General features: G+C 50.7%; 1 long non-coding RNA gene across 2 annotated transcripts in view; it reads left to right on the top strand.

Moving 5' to 3' along the window:
- The first annotated feature begins 286 nt into the window (after positions 1 to 286).
- The window catches only part of LOC123847473 (uncharacterized), a 34,970-nt gene continuing 14,611 nt past the window's right edge, over positions 287 to 20,645 (top strand). Inside the window, exon 1 of one of the 2 annotated variants that reach the window (XR_008506501.2) lies at positions 287 to 500. This is a non-coding gene — a long non-coding RNA (uncharacterized LOC123847473). Of the gene's footprint in view, positions 501 to 16,695; positions 18,497 to 20,645 lie in introns of those variants that run through there. The other variant, XR_006791554.2, reaches the window with a different exon arrangement.

Below are 20,645 nucleotides of genomic sequence, written 5' to 3'. Positions count from 1 at the left end.
TGGGGAGGGGGCGTGCGGAGGGGGGGGGGTGGAATTCGCTGGCCGTTCTGCTCCCGGCGCGGTCAGCTGAGCTCCGGCGCGCAGACATCCTCTGATTAAGGAGGGTATTTCGGGGAGTGCAGGCTGTGCAGAAGATCACGTCTGTGCCCTGTGGTGCTGTCAGCAGTGACAGATCCCAGATGGGGCCGCTACTGTATGGCAGATTGAGTTTCTCAGCAGAAAACTCACCCTCCCTCCTAAACGTCTTCAAAAACCTTCTCCAGATACTACAGGTCGCTCCGTGTGAAACTGAAAAAGTCCATCACCAAAGTTGGTTTTGCGTGCTTGTGTGTATGTCAGGTCCCCACCCCCCTTTCCTTCCTCTTCTTTTTTCTCTGCACTTCCTCCTCCTCTGAGCATCTTCGACACACTGGGCTACCCGGCTGCCTGGCGGTTCCTGTTCGCGCGACCCACAGCGCCGCGGCGTCGACACAGCACCGAGGGGCCCCGAAGGCAATCCGGTGGGTAGAGGCACGGCGTCCGGGATGTGGGGGCATCGTGGAGCACCCCAGGCAGCTGGGGTGGACCGCAAGGCCCAACACTCCCGGTGGGGCGGGGTTGTGGGGGAGCCGAATTGAACCTAAGGCGGAAGCAGAGAGCACCGACGCTTGGCTCCCGCTTGCCTCCCTAGTTTTCCAGACCGGAGCGCCATCCCGCCAGCCTGGGCAATTTCGAGGGGCAGCGCCGAGCCTGAGAAGGGGGTGGGGTGGGGGTGGGCGGGGGCTGTCTGCGGGGATCGGGAAGTGGGGTGAAGGCGAGCCATGGGAGCCAGCAGGGGTCCAGCCTGGTCCAGGATGGGGAGAAGCAGGATGGGGAAAGTTCCGGCTGCGGCCTCAGCTGGGAAGCTAGGCTAAGGCATCTCCAAGGTGAGAGGGGGCTCAGCGAGACCCGGCTTTCTATGCAATAAACATCCGTCCATTTGTGAGTCTGGGACCCGAGTTTCGCATCTCTGGGCACACACTGGGTGCGAAACTCCGTTGCAAAAACATTTGGACTTACTTTAAACCTTTATTTAAAAAATAAGTGCCGCGTGTCCCTGCTTCCTCGAAGGCAACGGAGATTCCTCCCCTCCTCCCTTCCCTTTCCAGAGGGTTCCTAGGCCGGCTCCGGGGGAGCAGTAGTGGCCGGGAGAGCGGGATTGAAAGGCAGAAAGGAAGGCGCACGACACTCTGATTCTGCTCGAACATCTAGATCCCAGCCATCCTTACCCCCATAGTCCACTTAATTATGGAACTTGCGTTCCCACGGACTTGGGCCGGGGCGGGGGTGCGGGGGGAGCGAAAGAGAGAAAAGGCAGTAAGGACAAAAACCTAGAGAGTTTTGGTTTAATTTAAACGTAAGTAATTTTTTTTCTTTCAAAATCCCCGTGCAGTCGCCTCCACCTACTCCCACACCCCCTCCCAGTGAGGGCAGTTTGGAGAGCCTCCATTCGGCTTACAAAAGAGCCTCTAGGGAACAGAGAGAAAAGCTAAAAATACCGCAGACGTGAGGCCCAAGTCCAGGAGGAGGTAGCCGCCTCCCCCCACCCCCAGCCCTGCCCTGCCCTGGAGGGGGCCGGCTGTCGGGTCCCTTTCTTTGAGCCAAGGGCCAGAGCCCGGGCTTGGCTGGACGCCCTCACTGCAGCGGCCGGGCGAATTTCGCCTGGTCTTTGCGCCCTGAGCCGGTTACTCTTGAGAAGCCTTCCAGTCCAGTCTCTGGTAAAATGAGATGTTACACTATTTGACGCTTTCCATTCCGCCTCCTCTGCAGACTCAGTTTTCAAGACTCACTTTTTTAAAAAGAAGGTGGGACCACTGGATCCCACTTTACGTCAACAATAATCGGGTCACGCAACTATTTTTGTCCCCAGTTTGTAATGATCTATATGGATGTATGCGGTTGTTTGCAGTCCTGGGACACAAGCTGATTTGGGAGAAACCTGTGAATTCCTATTACAGCCCAATTCCGGAAAAAAAAAAAATCTAGCAGTTATTTCCCCCACAGTTCCCCCTAGGTTATCAGGTAAAACCACAAAACTCTTTATATAAAAGCAAAACACACACTAAATTTCAAAACTCCCGCTCGCCCCCTTTATAAGTCAGCTTCTATTTTCACGGCCCACGCTGGATGAAAGTGGTTTATTTTGATTTCCCCCCCCCCCTTGTACCCATAACGCCTTGTAAAAAGTTCCTGCGCACTGGCCCGGCCCCCCTCTGATGGCCGCAGGGCCTTGCTTCCAGACTGCAGCCCCCGCCACTTGGTTTTTAAGTCCTCGCCTGGAGCCGAGGTGTAATTGTGACCCCGCCCGAGCGGCGAGCCTCCCGGGGGGACATTTGGCCCGGCCTGCATTGGGGCCGGGACCTCCCAAGTGGCGGACCTGGGAGCCCTGAGCCGCGCGGTCCTCTTCCCCCACCCCCACCCCCGCCTCCTCCTTCACTCCCTCCCCTGTGGATTTTACTCCTTTTCTTCTGGGTTCCACAGCTCGCCTGCGCTACGGTGCAAGCACTTCTCTTTCCCACTACTTTTTTTGGTTTTCTCTTGCCCTGTTCCTCTCCAGCACCTTTTCACCGCTCTCTCCGTGCCTTCACGCTGAAATCCCAGGCCCAAAGCGGGGCTTTGTCGTAATCTGGGGAATCCAACTGGGAGCCTCTGGCCCCTGGGCGCCGCGGCGGAGTCGCAACAGGGCGCGCTTCTGCGTAACGTCAGCGCGCTGGGTAATTTACCTTCCCCGGGCGTCTGTCAATATGACTAATTTCCATCGGGGTCAAAATGCCTTTCTCCGGCAGTCCATCTCGGAGTGCGCTCTTACGCCGCAGACCGGGTTAGTTGTTTTGTTTCCAGCCCTACCTAGGAATAAATACTCTTGGGGGCAGCTCGCGAGGAGCAGAGGAATATACACGGTGTCAGTTAAAGGCAGTTTTCCTTGAACTACGAATTGGGATTGGGCGACCTGCGTGCCTTTTAGTTCACATTACCTAACTCGTCCTTGATGCCAGTGCTTTCTTTAGAAACAGGTAATCAAAAAAGAGAAATAATGGATCGTTCCAGTTTTTCCTCTGTCACGTGTAAATCCCTATCCAAACATCTCCGCATTTTCAGGGTGTGATTTAAACATAGAGTATGCGCGCGTGTCTTGCTAATCTGGCCTAGACAGACAATATATCATCCGGGCGGTGTTTTACAATAATTTCGAAACTGCTACCGACTTCTAGGTGTGAAATCAGTGCTGTGGATTTAAATATTCTTCAGGACTCGATAGAGGCTAATTATGCTGGTTGCACAACTCCGACTCACTTTTAAGAAATGCTCTGAACGAAGCCAGCGTGGCTTATCTAGCTGAGAGAGGGCGATTCCCTGTCTGCAGCCATCTCTCTTGGCGGCAACAGGGAGCCCAGACGTGGTGAGCATTCGCCCTTGAGAGCACTAAGTCGCATCCCTTGGTGTTGAGAGAGGTAAACTTCTCCAGTCCAGGAATGGGGTCCAGCGAGAAGCGAAAGTCTTCAGACAACCCCTTTCCCTGCCGTCTAGGCTCAGGTACTGAGGCCCCAACTAAAAGTTTTTCCCGAGTTAAATCTTTAACCCACTTTTGAAAAAACACGTTTCTCTCCCTCATCCCCCTTCTTGTGGCCTTTAGGCAAGTAAGTACTTGGACATGGGGCAATTAGACGCTTCGGTGGAACCCAAAGGAAATGTAAGAACTAAAAAGGCTGAGCAGAAGCCCTAGGAAGCCTCTCCGAGTTTGGTCTCAAGTCACCGTCCCTGAACTCTGTCCTCGGGGTGTCACACACCTCCGCCCCTGGACCCTACCTCTCATCGTAGCCGGACTCACACGCCCGCGCCCCCGTGCCAGATGCGCGCGTGAGCGCGCGGGCGCGCGCGCGCACACACACACACACACACACGCGCCCCTCTTACTCTCTCCTCTGTTGGTGCATTTATGACCTAATGAAAGTATATCCTTTAGGGAAAATTCTGTCTATAAAACGTGAAATATGAAGAACCGGTTTGGATATCCCCACTCCCGGCCAGGCCTGATCTTGAAGTTTTTTAGCATGAACACCTTGACTTCTGTTGCTTCCATAATTACTGTTATTTTCACGAAATGATGAGAATTGGTTCTAAGTGACCTCTGCTCATTCCCTCTGGAAGGAAAAAAATGCCTCCAGCCTGAAGATGTATCTTTATTTGGGGGGAAAGGCATGCCTTAGGGGAAAAAATAATTTTATTTTCTATCCCTTGTCATCTTTGGAAAACCCTGGCACCATATGTTTCAACTTCTGCAAACAGCTGGGGAAACCAAGGGCTCTTTCAACTCCCTTTCTTTTCCTTCCTGCCACCCCATTTCCCCAAATGCCACCTTTTGGGGTTTCACAAACATTGATCAATTCTCTATCCTGATCCATCCTCTGAAATCTCTCCTAATTTCCAATATACGAGTACCTCTTTGGAAATCACATAGTTAACCACCTGTTTTCGTGGGAAAAGGTGATCTGATTTTGTGTTTGGGGAGGATTTAACACAAGTGGGTAGAACTGAGATTATTCCCCATGTGGTTTTCTATATACCATACATTTATTTTTCTTTAAAGATTTTATTTATTTATTTATTTATTTGACAGAGAGAGAGAGAGAGAGACACACACACAGCAAGAGAGGGAATGCAAGCAGAGGGAGTGGGAGAGGGAGAAGCAGGCTTCCTGCGGAGCAGGGAGCCTGACACGGGGCTCCATCCCAGGACCCCAGGATCATGACCTGAGCGGAAGGCAGACACTTAATGACTGAGCCACCCAGGTGCCCCTAGAGCATACCTTTAAATAAGAGGGTTTTTTTTTTTTTTAAGATTTTATTTATTTATTTGAGAGAGAGATTGAGAGAGTGAGAGAGAGCACAACCAGGCCGGGGGTGGGTGGGGAGAGGGAGAGGGAGAAGCAGGCTTCCCACCAAGTAGGGAGCCCGATGCGGGGCTTGATCCCAGGACTCTGGGATCATGACCGGAGCCAAAGGCAGACACTCAACCGACTGAACCACCCAGGTGCCCCTAAATAAAAGTTTTTTAAAAGTTCCTGTAATCTTGCAATTTGACCTTTGCCATGAGATCGGTTTAGGTTGTTTACTAGCAGGGACTATGCAACAGAAAAAACTGCAGGAGATGTAAACACTAGTGTTAGCTGATGAGCAGCATCCCCCAGTAGGGTGGAGTTGTTTGTTTGCTTATTTTTTAAAGGGCACAGCAGTTTGAACTTCCAAGTCTTTTTAGCATTCAAGGGCCATCTAATGACCGGGGTGGGGGGGGGGAGGAGGACGGGATTGGGTTGATTGTGTTAACATCACTAAAGGAATTTATACCCTCCTTTTTTTGATTTAGGCTTAAAACATTGTTTCCTGAGTAGAATTTGCCTAATAAAAACTTTTGCACCTGGTTAAAGCTTAGGGAAAGGGCAGACATCCTACGGCAAAGTGTTTAGCCCACCCTCAGAGGAGTGAAAGGATATGCTTGGAGGGGGAGCCACCAAGGGGCAGCCATTTCTAGGGAAGGATCTTGTCCTCCTCATACAAAGGAGGAAAATTGTCCATTTTCAAGTGTGTATTAGGAAACATCAGTCCTTTTACAGTTGTGTTCTCGCTTAACCTTTGTACTTAGGACAGAGGGCTCATCCAGTCCTGCAAGTCTGTGTTCCCAGTAAAACCTGACTTAACTAGAGTAGCAAATAGCTTTAAACTGACATAAATTCACATCTGGGAATAGGAGAGAAATATTTGAAGAGAGGAGTAGTGTGCATTTTGTCTCACCTAAAGTTTTATACTTCTGCATAAATCTGCATAAAATATTATTTTCTAGTCATAGTTCTAGCTTATGACCAATTAAGCAAAACAAAGTTTATTGTGTGTTTTTTCTAGATCTCCTTTAGATCCTCCTTCCTAATGTGTGATGTTATCTCTTAAATATAGTTAGCATCTAGCATCTCTCATATATATCCTGATCAGATTAAATAGGCAGTAATTCTCATGGTTCAAAAATCTACAAAATGTACATGTGAATAGTCTCTTTCAGTATCTGTCCAGGTGCTTCTCCCATTGTTCATTTCTTGAACATCCTTCTCGAGCTTCCTAATGCATAGAAAAGCAAATAGGAATATAATCTCTATGGATCTAAAATGATGCAAGTTACTCCATTTGTATCCATTTTGCTGGTCTGGAGGGCTTGGCAGTGGGGGGAGATCCCTGGAAGCTTTGAAGAATTTTAAAAGAGGCTCTCACCAAATACAATCTGGCCAGGGTGTAAGATGCCTCCTGACTGTAATTAAAAGTATCCGGGAAAGAGAAGATGGGGCACATGCAGAACAAATGATTTCTAAAGCTCCAAACTGGGTTGTTTTTCCTCTGTGGCTGAGTCCAAAGAATAAAGAAACAGGGAAGAAGGGAAGGGAGAAAAGCAAGCAGAAAGAGTGAGGTTATAACATTCTAGAGTTGTGGGGATGTGGCTCCTCATTTTTTGAGGCAAACACATTGGAACACAAATTAGAAAGGACTACCCTGTTAGCATCAAATAAGTAACAAATTTCCTCCTACTATAAGGGAGGTTGTGCCATGTTCTAGCCTGCAGATATCTTGAATGGGTTATAAATAACGGGGAAAGGGATTGGGACATGCACATGTATTAAAAAACAGCAGGTAAGTTTGGCAGTATAATAAGTAAGCATATGTAGACTTGAGAGACCTTAGATATTTTGTCCTTTACAATTCAGTGAGAGATGAAGATAAAGCCATAGTTGATTGCTCCCTATACAGAGCAGGGTGCACCTTCAGTTATAGCAGTGTGGTTCTCAGAGAGGCTCAAAGGTCTTGCTGGCTGGCAGTGACTGACCTTGACCATCCGCTATGGAGGAGTCAGATGTGGATGGAGAAGAGAACACCCCTTGTAGGAAAAGTACCAGGCACAGGGCCCCCTGCCGGGGATGAAACCAGTTCTATCTAGGGTGTTCTGTGACTTCCTGGTACCTGGCCAGAATTGTGGTTGCTAAATTGGCTCAAGCCCACATGCTTCTCCTCACCACGCCTTATCCTTGTAAATGGGGTTGGAAGTATCTTCAGCTTTTTTTTTTTTTTAAATAAATTGTAGTCATTACTCTCTCCCCAGCAACCCCCCCCCCCGTGTGTGTGTGTGTGTGTGTGTTCAGGGAGAGGGTTGCTAAGTGTATAAATGCTAAAAATTTCTCTTATTTCACTTTGGGCTTCTCCTTCCTCTCTCTCATAATAAAACTAGATGCACTGATAACAAGAAAAGCTCACTGCTGATTCCCTTTATCTCCTTTGAACAGATTCTTGCCTGTCCCTCTTAGGGACCCACTGCCAGCTTTCAGTCTTAGTGGCTGTGGTTAGCTTGCAGGGTGTTAGCTTTCAGATCACCCACTGTGTTCAGCTGATGCCCTTGTAGGACCAAAGGGCATTGGTTGGTGAAAAGGACCCCAAACCCTCTGCCCCCTGAAGCCCTGGAGCTTTTCATTAGACTGGAAGCCAAAGGCCCACAATAACTCTAATTAGTGCGTGCATATGTTGGCCAGCCTCTTGGCTGGTTTTACGGGGTTTCCCTGGCGGTGCTTGAATTGGCCAGGTCAGGTGAGGATTAAAGTTCCTAATGAATCATGTGACCATAAGTGGACTTGGATGGTGGCTGGGTTCTGGAGACCTATACCTGGTGTTCTCTTTCCATACCCAGAGAGAAAGGCTGGGTTGGGAAGAACCAGCCAAAGAGGGCACTGTTAGAAGTCTAAAATGTCCTCTTCATCTGCATCTTGGACAGAACATTTACTGGAAACACACACACACACACACATCGTTCAGAAGTAAGAAGAAAAGTGTTTTTTTTTTTTTCTTAAAAGTATTGAATTTAAGACTGGAAATACGCCTTTAGAGCTTACCTGTTCTAACCATTTTTTTCCAGATGAGAAGACTCAGGCTCAAAGATGCTCCTGGTACCTAGCCAGCATGTGCCACTAATTAGTGACACTGGGAGTGGTGAGTTCCTCTCCTCTGGTTAGGTAGTTATTTCCAGGGATATCTTGTTTAAGATAAAAACATAAATAAGAAGGAGGTCACAGTAAGAACAGTTTTTAAGAAAAGAAAAAATGATGTAGAGGGCCAGGCAAGAGAAGAGGTAGCCAGAGAAATGACAATCTGGGGGATGGGTTACTTGAGCAGGCCTATCTCCATCATTTCCTGAAAGTCTTTACTCGACTCCAAGACAATTATTAAAGGCTGATGTTTTCACAACACAGATACTTTTCGTATGTGTGTATTTAAACCAGTCCAGAAGAATAGATTCTTCTCTCTTGGGGAAAGGGAATGGTGTTTTCAAAAGGGAAGCAGCTCTCATCAAAAGCCTTCGTGGATCTGGTGACAACACGGACATGCGCTTCGCTTGGAGCCTGGAAACTGTCAGGCGGTGGCGGCGGGGTGGGGGACAGCTAGCACCGCGGAGTCCCAAGGTGAGCGCGCAAGGGTTGGGTTGGGGTGTGGGGGGGGTGGTAGTTCTACGCTGTACCTGGGAGACCGCTGTTCCAGGCCTTCTTCATGTGCCTTTCTGGAGTTCGGGGAGGGCTGCGTCCCTGGACAGAGGCTGTGGCTCAGCTAGGGAACTAGCGACGATTCACAGGGAATCGTTGAGGGAGGAAGGTTGGTACATCACCGTGACAGAAGAAGATGAAATGGGGGGAAAGAGATCGTGGGAGTAGAGAGATTGAATAGTCACGAAACGGGGCTTCCGGATCTCTATAGGGAAACAGAGACCACCTGTAGCGTGACCGGATCCGGTCTGCTGTCGGGGCTGAAGATCGTACTTGGGCTGGATGTGCCCCCTCTGTGTGTGGTGGGGAAAAACCAAGGTGGCTCTGAGCTTTGCACAATTTCACGCTTCTAAAAGGGGTGGGTTTTTGTTTGTTTTGTTTTAATTCTTTTGTCATGAGTTGTCGGTGGGACCTGAGGTTGGAGGCTCTCCCAGCCTTCGTTTATCTTTCCTTACGTCCCGGAAAGAGAACTGAACAAAATTAAAAACCAGCCAAGAAACTAAACAACAGCCCCCACAAGCCGCCCCACAACATAGCTGGGGAGCAATGTTCTGGCTTCAGCGCTCAGGTTCGAAATTCGAATAAATGGAGCCAGATCTTGGATTACACCCCGGGGACAGGACTTTAATGTAAATGTAAAATATGCTTGTAATAATCACTTGTGAGCCCTGAAGCAGCTCTAGAATCTCTGTTTAATTATGGGGGCATGAGAGGAGAATTACCAGCTAATTAAATCCAATCCTATTTGTAATTCTCCCTCTGCTGCTGCCGACTTTAAAATGCGAAATTGCTTTTTAAACGTGTCTGCATATGAATTTTTTAACACATGTGAAAACTAAAGGAGAAACAAGGGGACAAGGGGCGGGGGAGAAAAAAAAAAAAGAAAGCAGCGAGACGCGGGCTGCTGGGCCCGAGTCAAGAGGGTATCACAGTGGATCTCCCCGGCCAGGCCTCGCTCTCTCTGTGCTCCTGCCCGCGCTCTAAGTTTGGCCACGAATGAAGCCATTTCCTGTCTTCGCAGAGGTTTCGACCTCTCCTTTCCTGCTAGTAGGATTTCTCTCAGCCCACGGCCGTCGCCCCAAGAAAAGTCCAGGCGCGCGGAGAAGGCGCCGCGGCCGGAGTCCCGTGCGCCCGGCGGCTTCGGCCGGCCCAGGAGCCCGTCCCTGTTGACGCAAGGGAGCCGCGCGGGGAGGAAGTGAGCTCACGGGGGAAGGGAGGCAAGAAAGGCGATTAGGCCGGCCGCCGCCAGGCCCGAGGCGCAGGGCTGGGGCGCGCGGAGCCCGGGGGAGGAGGTGCGAGCTCAGGTCGCACTGCCGGCGCCCTCGGAGGAGGCCGGGGGCCGATGTGCTGGAGCCGCGGGCGACGACTCCACCTCGAGCAGCGCATTCTGTCCTTCCCGCTCCCGGGAGGAGGGACGCGGGCCCGAGTCGTGCGCTTCAGGCCTCGAAGACGGAAGCCTGAGTTGGAGACTTGCGAAGGCTTTAGCGGGCGGACGAGGCCCCCGCGTCCTGGTGTTTCCCCACCCTCCCGCCGCGTGAGCGTTTGCTTCTGTCAGTCCCTGCGCGCTCACACACACACGCACACACACACACCCCTACCTACCCTCCTCTTTCATTAGCGCCCCTCTCAAAATCAGATCCTGGAACTTCGATTTATTAGCACGTCGATTGATTTCCATGAGAAAACCAGGGTGACAGCGGCCACCAGTTCTTGAATACGCCTTAGTACTGGGGAATTAGAATATCCCAGGGGTCTGTTCCAAATCTGGTACCATCTGCAGCCAACTACACCGTCACCCAACTGCTCCGAAACGGTCTGGTCTAGGGAAACCTTCTCGAGAGGGAGGCCGGCTATCTCTCCGGCACCAAGGCCCTGAACGCAGAAAATGTGAGACTGAAGCGTTTCCAAACTGACAGTGCGCCCACGTGCAGTGGCACCTATCCCAAAGGGAGGCATTTACACCTCGGCCTCCCGGGCCGCGAGTGCTACTCCAGCCAGCCGGGCCCTGCGTGCAGTCATTGCTTGGTGGTCGCAGAGAGGGTTCGAGTCTGGAGGACAGACACCTGGCGACGGCCCAGAGCCCGGCTCCGGGGGTGGGGGGGGTGGGGGTGGGGTTGGAGTGTGGGTTGAGAGGTAGTTCGACGCTGTACAGGGGACACCCCTGTCTTCTCTAGTGTCTTCCTGGAGCGCGCTGCCATCGCCCCAGGACAAGTCGCTTGGGCACCAACCTAGCGCGGGGACGGGGCCTGTGGTCTGTCTCCCCCATTTGCCGGTCTGTGGTTTGGGCGTCCTGCAATTAGGGAGGGCTGAGGCCTGGAAGGTAGAAAAGTCTGAACCCCTCCATGTGCCAGGGTGGGGGGATTATTGTCGGACCACGAAGAGGAGTCCTTGTCTTCAGGACCTAGTGTGGCGAGGCTTGTTGGGTTTGTGCGTTCTGAATCGATTGGAGAAATTTCCATCAACTAGGACCTTGCCATTTCACCTCCGCTCCCACCTCCTGCAGAAAGCCCTCACATACCTCTTGTCAGCTTTACTCAGCCGATTGATAGGTTGTTTCATAAAATTAGTAACAAGTAAAAAGTCAGTCTTCTCCGTACGTTTAGGAGAGAGGTGGTGAAGTTCCAAGAAGCTGCCTAGTGTCGACCTCGGCGGCGAGGAACGGAGAGCCCTCAAGGCTTTACTTACTGGGGTTTCTCCTCTATGCTGCCATCTTGACCCCCAACACCCCCACCCCTTCCGTAGTAGTCTCTCTGCACCCCGCCCCCCCCCTCGTTCGGTCTTTAATTCCTGCCCCACAAGTTCTCTCAGTGGTCCCAGGCCAGTAGCAGCGCCTCCTGGCGCCGCGCATGAGGCAGCAGGGACTCGGGAGTTCAGGCCAGACGGCGAAGGAGCCTCGCTGCCTGCTTTGGAACCTCTCCATTTTCCCACACTATTTCACATTCATATTACTTTTCACACCCTGTTAGACGGTAATAGCACTGAACCTGCTAAATACTTCCATGCAGCAAGCCAGCCCTCCCGCCACCGCTGCAGATCATCCACCTTCTCCCGGTGACGGGAATGAATATTACTCTCTCATCTTGTGGGGTAGTTGGCTTCTTCTCATCTCTCTGGGATCTACTTCTAAACCCTAGTAAGGTGGTGCTGGGGGTGGCCACTGGTTAGAGGCCCTCAGGTGTGGTGGGGGCGGTTTTGGGGGGTGGCTGGAGATTTGGGGACTGTTCCGGCTTTTGGTAATTGTGTGAGGCTAGATTGGCCGTTTTTTTAAAGAACAAGGCCTGTCCGTTGGCCTTAAGCAAGGAGTAAGGCCTGTCCCGCATAAAAAGCACCACCTCCCGGCCCTCGGTTCTGGAGCGCCAGGCCCAACGGGTAGCATTTGGGCATTAAGGGATTCTGAGACAGTAAATCGTAGTGCTCCCCCCACCCCCACCCCATCCGGCAGCCTTGCAGCAGCTCTGAGAATCCCGGGTTGCTCCATAAATCTGGGCGTGGGGTGGGGGTGGGGGAAATTAAATTAGACTCCTGTTCCCAGTCGGTGTAATGAACACTCGGGAGAGGACAAAGCAGCAAGGCTGGCCTGGGGAAGCCACCACTCTTTGCACCAAGAGTTGCTTGCCCTTTGGCTGTCAAATGAACTTAGTCTCTTGCGCTGGGAACTACAACCACTACAAGAGATTTTCAGAGTCCAGTTAGAGCAGACTGGGCTCCATTTGGTGCACTAGGCACCGCAGTCCTGGCGCTCACCTAGGCTTGGGCCTGGGCTCCTGGAAGACACTGGGAAGAGGGGGGGAAGGGACTAGGAGTCTGACACACAGCAGGACTGAGGCCCTGTGGCCATGGGGCTTAATCTGAGACGTCAGGGAGGTTAAGGGTGGTCCTCTGCTACTCTTCCAGGACCTCTCCCCTCAGTTCTTCCACCAAGAAAAGAGGGGTAGGGGCGACTGGCTGTCTCAGTCCATACAGTATGTTGACTCCTGATCTTGGGGTAGTGAGTTCAAGCCCCACCTTGGGTATAGAGCTTACTTAATTAAAAAAAAAAAATGTTTTTTTAAATAAAGAGAAGTAATAAAATCTGCCCGCCCCTACTTCCAGAACGTGGGAGAAAGCACTACTTTTAATGAGAGCCTATTAACTGTCAAGCATTTTATAGGCTGTATAATGTTTAATCTTCACAAACCGTAAGAGGAGTATTTCCAAACGATGTGTGCCTTCAAGGAAACAGGTGTAGAGAGGGGGAGGACCTGGCCAGAGCCATAGATCTGTGTATCCAAACAAACTCCAGGCTTCCTTACTACCAGGCTCTTGCTTCTAGCAATGTCCTGAGAGTTGATGACGTGATGAGAGGTCCTGCAGCCTGGGCTAGGTCTCTTGTTGACCTTGAAGAGGGAGAAGAGCTGTCTTCCATGAGCCTTTAATATACATTCCCAGGGAGTGATTTAAGTGATGGAAAATCCAGTTCTAAAGAATTGAAGCTTTGAACACCATTTTAAGCTGTAGCACCTCTATACCTATTCCTCCAAAATGTTCATGATAAAGTCCAAGTTAGCAGGAATCTCTTACTCAACCAGAGGAGTCCAGAGTCTGTCACACATATGTCCCTTGCAGTCACTTTTCTTGCCCCATCACACCAGGGTTGAGAAGACTTAAACCCAGATTCACTGGACCTGAGTTTCTGTTCTTGCCAATAACATCTAAACTGAGCCCAAAGCACTCCCCTTCAGTCTGGGGCTTTGAAGCCCGTGGAGACCAAGAAAGGAATTACCTTGGTTCCTAACTTCCAAGTGACACCTCAGACCTTTCTCCACTTGTCAGGACCAGAGTTTGTCCAGGGAGCAAAAGAGACCACCTACCCCTAACCTGGGGGAGGACTGAGTGTGGGCTCTGGAAACCCATGGTTCAACTTTTGGCAGTGAAACCCTAGGGGCTCCACCACCCAAACATTCTTACTGGCACACCCACCTCTCAGCACTGGTTCAGTATTTGCTTCTTGGTATCACGGACTTTTCATCTACAGAGAGGCTTCTGGTGACTGCTTGCTCACACTCTTGAGAAAATGCCTTAGATTTTGGATTTGAGGCATTTGCAGAAGGTAGGAGGGGTGAGACAGAACAGGCAGTCAGAAAGCAAGGAAGGAGAGTGCACAGGCCTGTGGTTTGGAAGTTGCTTAGGGAAACTTTTCTGTTTCTTCTCTTACACAGACACAGTCCTAGCCTAGATCCTCTCCATGTCTACTTACTTCCCCATTTTCCTTCTTCTTTACTCTCCTGATGTTGGGCCTGACCAAGGAGGATTAGGGAGCCAGATAACCACGTTTTTCTCTTTTGGTCAGTTGCTGCATAGGACACAGATTCCAGGTGGGTATTCAGGACAAATTGTTTTAAAGAGTCCCTAAAGCTATATTCATTCCTGTTGAGCTCTCTGTTCACTTTGGGCATGGAAGGTAATTTCTGGGGTATCAGGTACATTTCCTGAATTTCAGTTAATCTAAGACCTCTGGACCTTAATTGCCCCTGGAGCACTCTTCCAAACCTGGAGGCAGCTAAATGAGTGGTCACTGAATAGGATTAAAAAAAAAAAAAAAGAACTATCAGGGTATATTAATTCACTTTATAGTCATTGTGGTGGGAGAGGGAGAGACTATGGTGATTTCCTTTCTTTTTTTTTTAAAAGATTTTATTTATTTATTTGAGAGAGAGAGAGCACATGAGACAGGTCAGAGGGAGAAGCAGACTCCCTGCTAAGCAGGGAGCCCGATGCGGGACTCGATCCCGGGACTCCAGGATCATGACCTGAGCCGAAGGCAGTCGCTTAACCAACTGAGCCACCCAGGCGCCCTTTCCTAAGTGCCAACTAGTTAAGTCTCTCTGCCTCCTCCCCCTGGTTTTATTTTACAACTATTGATTCTCTAGCTCAGTGGTGACAAACAAGGCAGACGGCAGACAAGTACAAATCAAGTTAAGAAAGCTGTACTGCATTCATGTATTTCTCCTCTAGCATACTCTGCCATGGTTTCTGCTGCGGCTTATGGCCAGTGGCACCACACTGGACTTTAGGAACACCAACTGGAAGAGACTGACCATGGACTAGGATTAGGTTGCCAATTTGAATTGAACTTGGTGTTCCCTCCTCTGACCAGAATGGCATGACTCAGGTATAGAATCTCCTCTCCTCTCAGAGACACTGGCAGTCTGGAAACTCTAAAAAAAAAAAATAAATAATAATAATAAACTGAAGAGAGATATTAAAAAAAAAAAACCAGGAAACTGTAGGAAGAGAGGGAAAGAAAAAGGAAAATACTTGTATACAAAATTGGAAGGGTGTTTGGAATTCTGCCTGAATTTCCAACAACTGAAGCTAAAGCTTATTTGTCTCCACCGGGCTTCTCCACTGGTTTCTCGAACCCAATTCCCTTCTTCAGAATCTCTGGGGGTTTTTGCCTGGGAAGGGCACATTCAAGTGGGTTTGGTGTCTGGCCGGGCTCTACCCACTGGTGGTGGGTAGGGACAGCTGGAGGTGGCGGCAGTGAGTGAGGTGAGAAAAGCCCTGGGAGGTGTGGGTATGTCAGGTGGAGGCCCTCCCCCATCCATACAGAGGGGCACCAGTGCCTGCCACCCAGTACCGCAGGGGAGCCTCTGGGCTCCAGGCCACCCCAGGTGACTTGAGCCAGAGTGCTCTTACTACAGTTATTAATGACCAGACTGATTTTTTAAGCCAAGACCAAAAAGAAATGGATCCAAATGAGGAAACCAGGACAGCTTGGATTCAGCATGATAGCCATGAGCCAGGGGATTGCACCACTGACCAAGTCCATAGCTGCTTCTTCAGTATCCACTCTGTGCCAGGTGAAGAAGTACATGCAGGTGGGCTCTGAGCTCCAGGGTTTGTAGTTGTATGGGGCTGGAAGGCAGTTATAGGAGACAACTAGACTATTAGTGCTTACGGTTGGCAGAAAATGGGAGGCACTCCTGGCCTACTTAAGAAGACTGCCCCTACTTCCTCACCAGCAGTAGGTTTAAGATAAGTTTCTCCTTTGCTAAGGATGACCAACCCCACCCCCCAACATCCATCAGGAGTTTGGACAGATCCTGGACTCCTGGAGAATTAGGTCTCTAAGATCCCACTTGACCTCCCTGTCAGAGGCAAGTACTTTGTGCATTTCTTGGCCAGGTACACCTGGGTTGGGTCCTGACTTCTGGACTTACTGGTTTTGTGACCTCAAGCTAGCAACTTGGCCTCACAGTTTGTTTCTGCCTTTGAAAACCAGGACATTTGCCCAATAAGGGGTTTGAAAGTGCTATTCCTAGCCCGGATCATCCTCATCATTGTGCATTTGTTTATTTGTCCTGGGCGGGGGGCGCGCATTTTCTCTATAGAAACTCCAGAAATGTGACAAAACTTAGAGCTCCCTTTCCCACGGGAGGTATGGCTTGCTAGGCTGATCGACTCCCTCCCCCTCCCCCCACCAGCTACTAGGCGACTCTGCAAATTTCAAATCCTTCCCTCTGCATCTCACCAGCGCATTCTCCATCTTGCCCCTATTTACATTCTCCAACTCTGGTGGCAAGGTTTGAGTTTTATATTCTTGCTATTGCTCCTTAGTTAGTTCTAATAACCTCCAGCTACACTTTCGGGAAGCCCATATTTGACAGACCCAAAGGATGGTCCCTCAAAGCAGGCCAGAAGCCGTACAAAAATTCAGACCTGTGATGCCAGGGGAGCACAGCTACCCACCTGCCTGGGGGGCCAATCCGCATGTGCTTGACTAAGTGTTCTGGGAGTGGGAAGGATGTGAGGACTAGCTGGCCACAGGGACCGAGGGGCGGCGACGCCTTCACTGGCCATGCAGGATCCTTTGCTAGGATGAACCTAGGAATTTGGGCTGTGGAAAGCCTCTCAGGCCTGGGCTATACCACCCCTTCTCCCAGCCTTTGCCCAGGCAGAGGAAGGTTCAAGGTTGGTGTGTCTGGGCCCCTCTCAATGAACAATGCTTCCCAGGGAGTCTTGAAGAGCTCCTGAGCTCCCTTTACATTTTTTTTTTTTTTCACTAAAGAAAGTAAACGTCTTGTGTATATTTCCATAGTGGTCAGGCACTAATTGTGGAAGATGGCCTTGCAGAAACTTGGCTGTTCTGGCCTGGGGACCTCGGGGCCGAGTAAGGCGCTTGGGACTTTACATAGAAAAAAAAAAAAAAAAAAGTTTAGTTTGCACTATCTGGGTAGGGTCCAACAAACAGATTGGTGGCTGGAAACGGAGGGGGGCGGGAGCACCTGGGTTCCCCATTCCAAAACGGGGACCTCTACGTCACCTTGCAGGTGAGAGCTGGGGAGGCAACAAATCAGTGAGACTTGGACTGCACCTGTCCAACCTGAGCAGTTGTCATCTGCCAGGACCCCTTCCAGGGCATGCATTCAGCCAGCACCACCATTCAACTGGGACCCAGAAAAATCTCTTAAACTTGCAGACTTGGAGAAAGAGGAAGGTAGCCAGGCAACGGAATTGCGGAAAACATCCTCTCGGTCACATGAACTTTATTGTAGATCAGGAAGTTATCTAACAGCTACCAAAACTCTTCTGACTCCACTGCTCCAAATGTTGACTGTTTCTCACACCTCACCATTGGGTACGGAGTCTGCTGCCTTGGGGGTTGTTCAGATTTCCCATCCCCTTTCAGATTCGATCTACCCCCACCTGCCTGGTTGCATTTGGAGATGATTTCCTTTTTTCCATTCAGGAGACCATGTGGCTCCCATACTTACCTGGGCTGGCAGTTTCTCCACACACCCTCCTTAAGGAGAATTCCAAATCTCTTGAGGAGGGAAAGCCGGGTTAAGAAAGGTCAGAAAAAGGAAGCTGAGCCTGAAGTCCAAGAATACATTATTATACTCTCCTCTGGGTGCCTTTGAATCATTCCAGAAAAAAAAAGTGCAGCACAAGAAGTAATTTTAATGGGCGACCTCCTTCTCTTTCACTAATTCCCAGTCCTGAGCCAGGTTCACGAGCAAGAACCTAGTCTTCTGTGGCCTTGTATCTCCCAAACGGTCTGGTAAAGATACTGAGCACACAGTAGGAGCTCAGACAATAGATCCTGGTTGACAAAACGGATGCTTCGAATGAAAGGCGGCAATTATTTGAGAGCAAGTGTAAGTAAAAGCGCACGCACGTGTGTATCCTGTGCCTTTTCAATTAATTTCAGGCTCACATACAAGATCACCTCGAGGATCTGCTCTCACATCTCAACCCAGCGCCCCAACACAAGCGATTCCTCCTGGTTAACCCTCATCTTGGCATGGAGGGAGCCCCCTCCAGCTGTCCCATTTGCAGACACGGCATCACTGTGACCTCTTCCTGGCAGTGTTCCTTTCCTCCTCCTCCTCGAGGGTCGAGGTCAGCTGAGCCCACCCGACTAAGTCATACTCAATCCAGATGACCAGGAGCAGAGACCCTCCTGGAAGCCAGAGCACAGAAGGGCCATTCCTCGTGCACCCAGCTAATTTTTCTGCCTAGAGGCGCCGCGGGCCGTGTCCGAGTCCCTGCGACCACGGGTGGCACCGCGATGCTGAGGCGGGCGCTCTGGTCCCCCCCGCTTCACGCAATCCTGGGACATTCCGAGCCCCTACAGGGAATCCCGTTCTCTGGTTGGCGGAGAGCAGATGTGGACGTGCTCGAGCACCGGGGCTTGACTACGACTATTTAGGGGGGCCCTGGTGTCACCCACCCCGGCGTTATCATCGGCCACAGTCGTTGCTGTTCTCCCTTGGCGTTAAGCGGCCCCTTGGCCTTTGGTAATTTTCCGTAAGCGCAGAGAGCAGCCGCGTGGCGCGCACCCCGGAAGCGCTTGCTGAGACCCGGAAGCAGCGGGAACTCGGACGCGGCTCTTCCCGCGCGTGAGCCCTCCTCGTCCCGCCCACCTTTGAGGTACCCCACTTGGCGAATGCTCGCGTCGCGCGAGAGCGGGTTCCGGCTTCGCGCCACCTTCCTACCCCGCGCTGGGGAATTTCCCGCCTCTGGGTCTCTCGCTGGCGGCACGTCGGGGCTTCCCCGTTCCCCGGAGGGACCCCGAGTGGGTTGAGGCCCCTCGTTTAAGGTCGTCGTGGTGTCTGGCCGTGGGTAGAGGGAGTCACAGAGAAGGAGGAATTTACAGTGGGCGCGTGAGTGACTAATAAACTCCCGAAAGATCAGAGTGTAAATTTACTAGGGCTCTTCAGTTGTGATTCACAATTCTGCGAGTAATAAAATGCTCACCCCTCCAATTTCCCGCTTTGTTGGCCTGTCCCCAGCGAGCCGCTGTGAGCGCGAACGCTGGGGGGTGCGGGAGGCCCCCGAGCTCACCCCGCCGCTCATGGGGGAGCCGGGCTCGCGGGCGCCGGGCGGGCCCCGTGACCCGCCGTCGTAAGAATGCTTCAGATCCAACCTGGGCTCGTTTCCGTGACGCAGGAAACATCTGGGGAGTTTGCGCCGGGCGTTTGGGAAAGTCCTTACTTCCGAACTTGGCGCGAAGGTGTGCTAGGATCGCGACAAACGCGGGCCTGAACGGGGGCGATGGGGCCGGGACGGGGTGGCAGCCGTGCCAGCTGCCAGGGTGCACGCCGGGGAGCGAACCGGTGGCGAGCACTTGGGTGAAGGGCGAATTAAACACTTAGAGCCCGGTCCGCTCGTTCTGGCCTCATTGTTTTAATGTCCGTAGTACTTAGGCACAGTTTGAGAAAGAGTAATGTCTTTACTTTCAGAAAAAACATCAAAGACCAGGGGCTGCTCAATATGGAGCACATATGGTAGTCTCCGAAGGCCTTGCCTGCCAAAACATGTTTCTCAGTATTTTTCTCCTTTCCTTTTTCGATCCCACCACCCCCATCTTTTTTTTTTTTTTTTCTCCCCAAATGGGAGGGAGCCGCGGGCTCGGGTTACCTAGGACGTGGAGCGTTCACTGGCGGCAGTTGGCGGCTGTGCCGAGGCGATCAATGAGGCCTTTCAGGAGCTGAATGTAGCCCAGAACGGGAACCTTGAAGATGGGCCGGCCGGCTGCAGAAGCCAGGCTGGGGAGGCCGTGACTCGCCCAGGACCCAGAGCCGGCGGGGGCAGAGTGAAGCATTATCAGATTCAGAGGCTGTAGGTCGCTTTTGGCATTATATCTCAAAAAGCAGGTTTCCTTGTTAGTGCTTCCTTAATGTGGTCAAGTTACACTGGCTGAATCCCCAGGCCCTTAGTACGGTGCTCGAATAGGGGGCACTTAAATATTTATTGAATGAATGTTGAACGTACTAAGTGAAAGCAATAGCCTGCAAACTACTTTTTTACTAAAGTCTAAACAAGAGTTAGTTGCAAAGTTCTTCTTCTTAACTGCTGTTATTATTATTACTACTACTGTTACTATGTAGACCACTATCCCAGTTTTTAAAATTTTTTAGCAGAGAGAGGCAGGGAACAGCTAGCTGGCTAAAAGCTCGGGCAGTTTGCTTCAGGAATTTCTCAAGAAGAAATCTCAGAATGTCAGGGGTCATTAATGTGATCTAGTTCAACTTCTGAATTTCTCTGAAGATGAACTGAGACCCAGAAAGGTAATTACTTGTTCAGGGCACACAGCTGGGGTGGAGCTGGGGAAGAGCCCTCTTTCCCATGCCTAGCGCCATCAAGGCTCACTACCTCACATTACCCTCAAGGGAAGGACAAGCTGGATAATTTCCTTTCTTTTAGCTTCTCCCATTAAATGGATTCCTATCAGCACCTCTGAAAAATGATACTCTCCTTCTGCAAATTTACATGGAGGGTTAGTATTAAAAGCAGGGGTAAATTCTTGGGGCTCCCATTTAAAAAGCAGCATGCTGTCGCCAGAACTTGCAGCTTTTTCTAATGCAATATTAATGATGGTGGGGGAAGGAAATACATCACACATGGAGCTGATTAAACATGAATCTTATCACATCTTACAGTGTTCTGATGCCTTATACGACTTGTACACAGAGACCAGTGGGCAAGTTACCTGACAAGTAGTTCAAAAATCTGGACTTTACACCTGGCTTTGCCATCAACCTGCTGCATAGCTTCAACAGTCAATTTTGCTGGATCT

Source organism: Mirounga angustirostris, unplaced genomic scaffold, assembly GCF_029215605.1.
Source record: "Mirounga angustirostris isolate CCGP_5_RB_7025 unplaced genomic scaffold, mMirAng1.0.hap1 SCAF_2, whole genome shotgun sequence".
Taxonomy (NCBI): domain Eukaryota; kingdom Metazoa; phylum Chordata; class Mammalia; order Carnivora; family Phocidae; genus Mirounga; species Mirounga angustirostris.
The sequence above is the reverse complement of the archived record's forward strand: the minus strand, read 5'-3'. Positions and strand labels throughout refer to the sequence as shown.